Source organism: Phaenicophaeus curvirostris, chromosome 5 (assembly GCF_032191515.1).
Source record: "Phaenicophaeus curvirostris isolate KB17595 chromosome 5, BPBGC_Pcur_1.0, whole genome shotgun sequence".
In the NCBI taxonomy this organism is placed as follows: Eukaryota; Metazoa; Chordata; class Aves; order Cuculiformes; family Cuculidae; genus Phaenicophaeus; species Phaenicophaeus curvirostris.
The window spans coordinates 33,940,251-33,948,313 of record NC_091396.1 but is presented as its reverse complement, the minus strand read 5'-3'; the positions used below and the strand labels follow the sequence as shown (position 1 = coordinate 33,948,313).

Here is an 8,063-nt window from a genome sequence, read left to right as displayed (position 1 = left end):
GTGTACCAACAAGCAGCATCCACAAGGCAAAATGACCCATCAGAGCTGTTAATTTCAATTACTAACACAATGATGTAAAAAAGAAAGGTTATCTGGGTCTTTACAAATAATACTGCTGATCCTGTGCTCTATTTTGAAACATTTTCGGGTATGACAACTTCTTGGCCTGACAGAATATTTTAATCGGTTGGATAGAATTAGCCTAGCACTCCTCATTCAAGTATCTTATGAATGGATTTGACAGCTGGGCAAAGGCTAATGATAGGGTTTGTGAAAGCCAGAGGGAGAAGATTGGTTACCAAAGAAACAAGCAGATCTTTAAGCAGATATATCCAAGACATATCCCAAGCTCAGTCTTAACCTGATCTGGCTACCCCTTCTGGCAAAAGATTAAAACTTCAGCTACAGATATAAGAAAGTAAAGGAGGGAAATAGACACTCTCGAACTGGTGTGAATCCTTCTCTACTACAAATTGCACACTATATTGAAGAAAATTCCCTTATCCTGGTTTAAAAACTGGCTACCAGGCAACAAGCAAACTGGAAACAATGAGAATTTCTGTGAGCGGAGTGAGAAATGCTGTCAGTTGAGGGAAACTGTAATCAGAATTTGTGCGTTTTTTTGGCCTGATCATCCCGACCTTGGATATAGAAAAGGCTGCAAACTGGTGATCTGTTTGGATGAGGATGACAACAGTGAACAGCCAACTAATAAACCTAGCTACTTTTTGCAGCCATTAAATCTTCTAGGCCAGTAACATATTTTGAAAAAGTCCTTTCTTGTTTCCAGGCCTTTTGCCAAAGCAGTTTGTAAAAATAACATTCATGTGAACTTTCACCATTTTGTTATAAAGGTGAAAAGCACCATGTTTGGAGATGCTTAGCCACGGATTACCAGTGTCACGTTTTCCTTCCATTTTTATTTCCCAAGTAAAGACTTCTGCAGTCCAACAAGATTTGTACTTCCTGCAGCACTGCAGTTTTCCCCACTTGATACAAAGACGTTTGTTATTTGTCAGAACAGAAATAACTGCTCAAACACAGTTATAAGGCATTGCTGCCCTGAAAACAGCAAACAAAAAGATATTGTGGGGAGTTTGAGCCACAGGATGAAAAGGTAGAATACATTCCGTTTCCTCTGCAGGTAGCTGGGTGGGGCACGCATTATAGAATCATAGAATAACCAGGTTGGAAGAGACCCACAGGATCATCAAGTCCAACCGTTCCTATCAAACACTAAACCGTGCCCCTTAGCACCTTGTCCACCCGTACCTTAAACACCTCCAGGGAAGGTGACTCAACCACCTCCCTGGGCAGCCTGTTCCAGTGCCCAATGACCCTTTCTGTGAAGAATTTTTTCCTAATGTCCAGCCTAAACCTCCCCTGGCAGAGCTTGAGGCCATTCCCTCTTGTCCTGTCCCCCGTCACTTGGGAGAAGAGGCCAGCACCCTCCTCTCTACAACCTCCTTTCAGGTAGTTATAGAGAGCAATGAGGTCTCCCCTCAGCCTCCTCGTCTCCAGTCTAAACAACCCCAGCTCTCTCAGCCGTTCCTCGTAAGACCTGTTCCCCAGCCCCTTCACCAGCTTTGTTGCTCTTCTCTGGATTCGCTCCAGAGACTCAACATCCTTCTTGTGGTGAAGGGCCCAGAACCGAACACAGGATTTGAGGAGTGGTCTTACCAGTGCCGAGTACAGAGGGAGAACAACCTCCCTGGACCTGCTGGTCATGCTGTTTCTGATACAAGCCAAGATGCCATTGGCCTTCTTGGCCACCTGGGCACACTGCTGGCTCATGTTCAGTCGGCTGTCAACCAACACCCCCAGGTCCCTCTCCTCCAGGCAGCTTTCTAGACAGACTTCTCCTAGTCTGTAGCACTGCACAGGGTTGTTGTGCCCCAAGTGCAGGACCCGGCATTTGGCCTTGTTAAACCTCATGCCATTGGACTCTGCCCAGCGGTCCAGCCTGTTCAGATCCCTTTGCAGAGCCTCCCTACCCTCCAGCAGAGCGACACTTCCACCCAGCTTAGCATCATCCGCAAACTTGCTAAGGGTGCACTCAATGCCTTCATCCAGGTCATTGATAAAGACATTGAACAGGGCTGGACCCAGCACTGAGCCCTGGGGAACCCCACTTGTCACTGGCATCCAGCTGGATTTAATGTCATTTCCCACCACTCTCTGGGCCCGGCCATCCAACCAGTTTTCCACCCAGGAGAGTGTGCGCCTGTCCAGCCCAGAGGCTGACAGTTTCTCAAGCAGAATGCTGTGAGAAACTGTGTCAAAGGCTTTACTGAAGTCCAGGAAGATACATCCACAGCCTTTCTCTCATCCAGCAGCCGAGTCACTTTGTCATAGAAGGCGATCAGGTTAGTTTGGCAAGACCTGCCTTTTGTGAACCCATGTTGACTGGGCCTGATCACCCGGTTCTCTTGCATGTGCTTCGTGATACCAATCAAGATCACCTGCTCCATGACTTTCCCTGGCACTGAGGTCAGACTGACAGGCCTGTAGTTTCCTGGGTCCTCCCTGCGACCCTTGTAGATGGGCACAACATCAGCCAGCCTCCAGTCCAGTGGGATTTCCTCAGTCTTCCAGGACTGTTGGAAGATGATGGAAAGGGGTTTGGCTGGCACATTCGCCAGCTCCTTCAATACCCTTGGATGAATCCCATCCGGCCCCATAGACTTGTGGGTGTCTAGTCGGGCTAGCAAGGCTCTGACCACCTCCTCTTGGATCATGGGAGCCTCATTTTGCTCCTCTAGCTCCTGGGTTTGTACACAGACGGAACAACTTTCTTTACAATTAAAGACTGAAGCAAAGAAGGCATTAAGTACCTCAGCCTTTTTCTCATCCCCTGTCACTGTTGTTCCTTCTGCATCCAGTAGGGACTGTATGGTCTCCCTAGTCCTCCTTTTATTATTTATATATTTATAGAAGGATTTTTTGTTATCTTTCACAGACTTTGCCAATCTGATTTCTAGTTGAGCCTTAGCCCTTCTGATTTTTTCTCTACACAATCTCACTTCCCTCCTGTAGTCCACCCAAGAGGCCTATCCCCTCTTCCAGAGCCCATAAACATTTCTCTTCTTGATATCACTCAAGATGTCTCTGTTCAACCAAGCTGGTTTTCTCCCCTGCCAGCTTTTTTTCCGGAACATGGGGATGGCTTTCTCCTGGCCTGCTAGGATTTCCTTTTTGAAAAGCTCCCAGCCCTCATGGGCTCCCTTGCCCTTAAGTACTGTGTCAGGTCAGCTGGTCTTTTCATACAGTAAGCAAAGAAAACCACAGGATCTGGTTTGGGAACTTAGAACATTGAACGGTATGACTACCTTTAGAAAAGGTCCAAAGAAAACATGTTTTGAGGCCTGTATCTGGATTTCACTATGGAGAATGATACAGAGATAAAGGACACAGATGGTTACACTGAAGCAAGGATAGATAGGCTAAAGCAAGAATCTCTTTAGGCCTTTTTAGTGAGCTAAGAATTACTTTTTTTTTTCTGATCTTGTTATGTGGAACACTTCTTCTAATGCCTCAGGCAATGATCTAGGCAGACTAGCCAGAAAAACCAGGGGTGGGAATACAGTTTTCAGCTCAAACTACACTGCAGCACTGAAGATGTGTGTCCCTGGTATAGTAAAACACAGTCATGGATACAAACGAGCTGGTAAAACTACTTTCAATGTCCCATTTCCCTCCTTCTTCTAAAACCAATGTTCTTGGCATTTCCCGTGCATCAGCCCACTCTGCTCTCCGGAGAGCAGCTGGACTCTGGGATCACAGGGCACATAAGGATGGGACGTAATGCGGAGGGACCTGGACAAGCTGGAGAAATGGGCCTGTGGGAATCTCCTGAAGTTCAACAAGGCCAAGTGCAAGGTCCTACACCTGGGTCGGGGCAATCCCCAGTTTCAGTACAGGATGTGGGGGTGACATGATTGAGAGAAGCCCTGCAGAGGAGGACTTGGGGGTGCTGGTTGATGACAACCTCAATATGAGTTAGCAGTGTGTGCTCACAGCCAAGAAGGCCAACTGTATCCTGGGCTGCATCAAAAGAAGTGTGGCCAGCAGAGCAAGGAAGGGGATTCTGCCCCTCTATTCTGCTCTTGTGAGACCCCACCTGGACTACTGTGTCCAGTTCTGGAATCCCCAGCATTAGGAGGGTATGGAGCTGTTGGAACGGGTCCAAAGCAGGGCTACAAGGATGCTCAGAGGGCTGGAGCACCTCCCATACAAGGACAGGCTGAGAGAGTTGGGGTTGTTCAGCCTGGAGAAGGCTCCAAGGAGACTTTATAGCGACGTTCCAGTACCTGAAGGGGCTACAAGAAAGCTGGAGAAGGACTGTTCATAAAGGCTTGTAGCAACAGGAGTAGGGGTGATGGCTATAAACTGCAGACGGGCAGATTTAGGCTGGACAAAAGGAAGAATTTCTTTACGATGAGGGTGGTGAGGCACTGGCACAGGTTGCCCAGGGAAGCTGTGGCTGCCCCATCCCTGGAGGTGTTCCAAGGCCAGGTTGGTTGATTTTGGGCAGCCTGATCTAACGGGAGGTGTCCCTGCCCACGGCAGGGGGGCTGGAACTGTATGGGTTTTAAGGTCCCTTTCAACCCAAACCATTCTATGATTCCATGATTTTCCACCCCACAGCCAGCCCCAGCCTGGCCGGGACATTCAGGCCCGGCCTGTGCCTTCGCGGCAGTGCCGGGGAACGCGAGGTGGATGAGAAGGGGCTGCAGCGGCGCGGAGCGGCCGGGGCTCGGCGCGGGGTGTAACGGCGACTCTCCGCTGTGCGGGGAGCGCTGTGCCACAGCGACGAGATGCGGGCACAGCAGCAGCCACAGCTCCGCGACCGCCCCGCCCGGTCACGGCGCCTGCGGGAAGAGGGCGGAGAGCGCAGCCGGAGGCGAGGAGAGTGCGGGGGCGCGGTCGGGAGGGGAGGGGTGGGGAGGGGGCGCGGTCTGGAGGGGAGCCACGGCCTGGAGGGTCCTGGGAGCGGGCGGGGCGGGGCCCGGCTGGGAGGGGGCGGGGCCTGCCGGGGCCCGGGAGCGGGCGGGGCGGTGCTCGGCGGCGGCTGCGCGGGGACTGCGGGCGGGCGGGCGCGACCGTGACTTCCAGGCGGTGGCCGGGCCCGGAGCGCGGCGGCAAGGGAAGGACGGTGAGCGACAGGTCCTGCCGGGCGCCTCCCCCGACGAGCCTAGGTCGGTGGGGTGTTGAGGGAACAGCGTCGGTCCCTACCCACCCACGCCCCCCCCGCCCCGGGCGCTGCCATCCCCCCTCTTTCTCCCGTGGTTCTGCTCCCCTCCCCCCCCTCCTTCCACTCCCGGGGCTGCCCCCCCTTCTCTTTCCTCCCCCCCATCCTCGGGGCTGCCTTGGCTTTCAAAAAGCTCGTCCTGCTCCTGTTCCCCCCGTCTCCCGCGAAGGGGCCGCGGCTGGGCTGTGAGACAGACTCTGCAGGCAGGCGACAAAGAACGCTTGGAGTTCGGTGAGCCGGGCTGCACGAGAACCTTGAATTAGCTTGTGTTTGACCGCTTCGAAAAATTATTGATATTGAAAAATATCAATATTTCAATACTGGTATTGTAATAATATATTGCTGAAGTAATTAATGTTCTCGGATGTCTCATGTGGGACGGATCGCTGAGAACGAACCTCGCGAGGGATATTAAAAGGATAAACGTTAGATAGTTTTGTGGGAGTTTCTTCTTTTAAAAAGTAATTCTTAAAGCTTCTTCGATGGAATTATTATGTAAACTAGCTTCGTGGGTCTTTCACTAGAGCAAAATAGTCACGTTCTATTTAAGTAGCGATAATCAGTAACTGCAATTAAACTTCTAAGAAGGGGCTGGTGGTAGTCTTATTCTGAATGGCTGTTGCTTCAGTGCGCAGCTTCACATGTCTTAAAGGCACCTGTCTGGCATTTTGGAGGATTTAGGTGATTTTCCTGGATTTTTCAAGAATAGAACGTCTTTCATTTGTCTTTTAACTGGGTGTCCGAGCCTGCAACCTTTTGGTTTTAATCTGTCCTCTGAATTTTCACAAACAGCACATCTTTTTTTTCCCGTACAGTCATCTTAGAGCTGTTATTACAAATCTAAGTGCCCAGTGCTTTAGAGTCTCGCTGGCTTATACATATATGAACTGAACATGTTAGGAGCTTAACTAGTGGTTAGTACTGTAGATGTTTTAACAAGGCATCAAATATTTATATTTCAGCACATTGTGAAGCAGTATACTAGAATGTTAAATGTAATTCACATTACTGTTAATAAAGTAATGGAGAGGTAAACGTACATACATGAACACTTAACTCTTTTCACAGTAGTTGTTGCAGGTTTAATATCCTTCTAATGTGTGGAAGGTAATTATTACTATGTTGAATTAAGTAATGGTAAAGATGATAGTATTACCTAGTTTTTATCAATTTTCCTTTCAAAAGATCTGAACTTACTGAGAAACATAAATAAAAGTGTTTCTTCACTAGACTGATTTAGCCGTCTTAGGAATCTGCAGGAGGTACTTGGCTATTGTGGGGTCTCGGGCATCTTTCATTGCCACAGCAATATGTGATGGGAAGTAGTGAAAATGCAGTGTGGAGGTTAGCATTCATACCGAGGGTTACAGGCACGGAAAGCTTCATGTAGTCTGAAGTTCTTATGCAACCATATATATTTTCCTATGTAAGTAATTATATTTTCATAACTACCATTTGCTGATATTTAATTAAAATCTCTTGCTATAGTTTGAAGTTGTAGGCTTTAAAAAATCCCACAGCACTTTTGGATGCAAATTCTTTTATAATGTATCTTGAACTGTAACTTAATGTCAAACGTTAACCTAACTACCTTTTTCAGCTACTATTTTTTTTCTAGTTTGCGCTTTTGGTTAAGTGCATTCCTTCTGGTGTTAGACTTCTAGAGCACTGAAGGCTGAGAATTCTAGCAGCCTGCTATCTCTTAGACTACAGGATTTGTATTTGTATTCATGTCATGTTTAAAATTCTTAAAAGTTCTAGCAACGGGTATTGTTGCAGAAAGGCTTGACATTACGGTATTTGGAACACTAGAGTAATTACTGCCTTGGTCGTTCATCAGAAAACCTCAAGACTTTTTGTAAATATTAATTAAATATTGCTGTATTGTTTTGCATTTTTTATTGGCAAAGAGAGGTGTTTGTATGTTTGTAAAAGGTTTGCTGTTGTACCTGTGGTAGAAAAATCATTTGGTGGGATCAGTTTATACTGTGGTTTAAAATTAGGTATGTTGGCAAAATTATTTTTCTAGTATAATTATCTACACTGGAGTTTTCTTTAATACATGAGTTCTGATGAAAGAAGTGTTTTGTGTACTCACCTTCTTTTCTGCATTACTAATATAGCTATATGACAAAACATTTTGTGTATAGTTCAGACTAAAGTATGAAGCAGAACTCAAAACAAAAAGAGGAAATCATGACCACACAAGTAGTTTATATACCAGGGTATTTTAATGTAACTTTTGGGTTTTAGTTGTTTGGGGTTTTTTTAACCGGAGGTGATAAACTGTGTGTGTCAATTGTTACAGACTTGTTTTATACTGCAAGGGTGTCTAATTGCATATAAATACATAGCTGTGTGGGAAGAAAAAAAAATGCTTTTACCCTCAAAGTTTGCATCAGTTAAATTAGAAAGCGAACAGAGATACAATTAATAATGTACATTTCTACGAGGAATGCTTTTATTCTGTTAAGCAGGGAACACAGCAAGGCCTAATCTTACATACTTCTTTTTTTGTTAGAAAAAGGATGTGTTGTTGCATTTCTTTGCAGTTAAGTAAATGGTTTGAATACCTGCCCAGTGTGTTGAGATTTGGGTGTAAATTCCTCTGGTTTTGGGGGGAACATCCCCAGGGTGTTTGGATGTGGCGGGGGGGGGGGGTTCCAGACACCATCTAATCTCATTCATGAGGAGTAATATTCACTTGGGAAGGGAGAGAATGGAGTATGTAGCCGAGAGACTGGCTGGCAAGAAGCATAATCAAGTGTAAACTGATGATATGAACCTAAGTCTCCTTGTTACAGGGCAAAGT

General features: G+C 46.9%; 1 protein-coding gene across 3 annotated transcripts in view; it reads left to right on the top strand.

Moving 5' to 3' along the window:
* The first annotated feature begins 5,056 nt into the window (after positions 1-5,056).
* PALS1 (protein associated with LIN7 1, MAGUK p55 family member) overlaps positions 5,057-8,063 on the top strand; it is a 56,721-nt gene continuing 53,714 nt past the window's right edge. Inside the window, exon 1 of one of the 3 annotated variants that reach the window (XM_069858181.1) lies at positions 5,057-5,155. The gene's annotated coding sequence lies outside the window, so the exon portion shown is untranslated. Of the gene's footprint in view, positions 5,156-7,232; positions 7,255-8,063 lie in introns of those variants that run through there. The other 2 variants (XM_069858179.1, XM_069858180.1) reach the window with 2 other exon arrangements.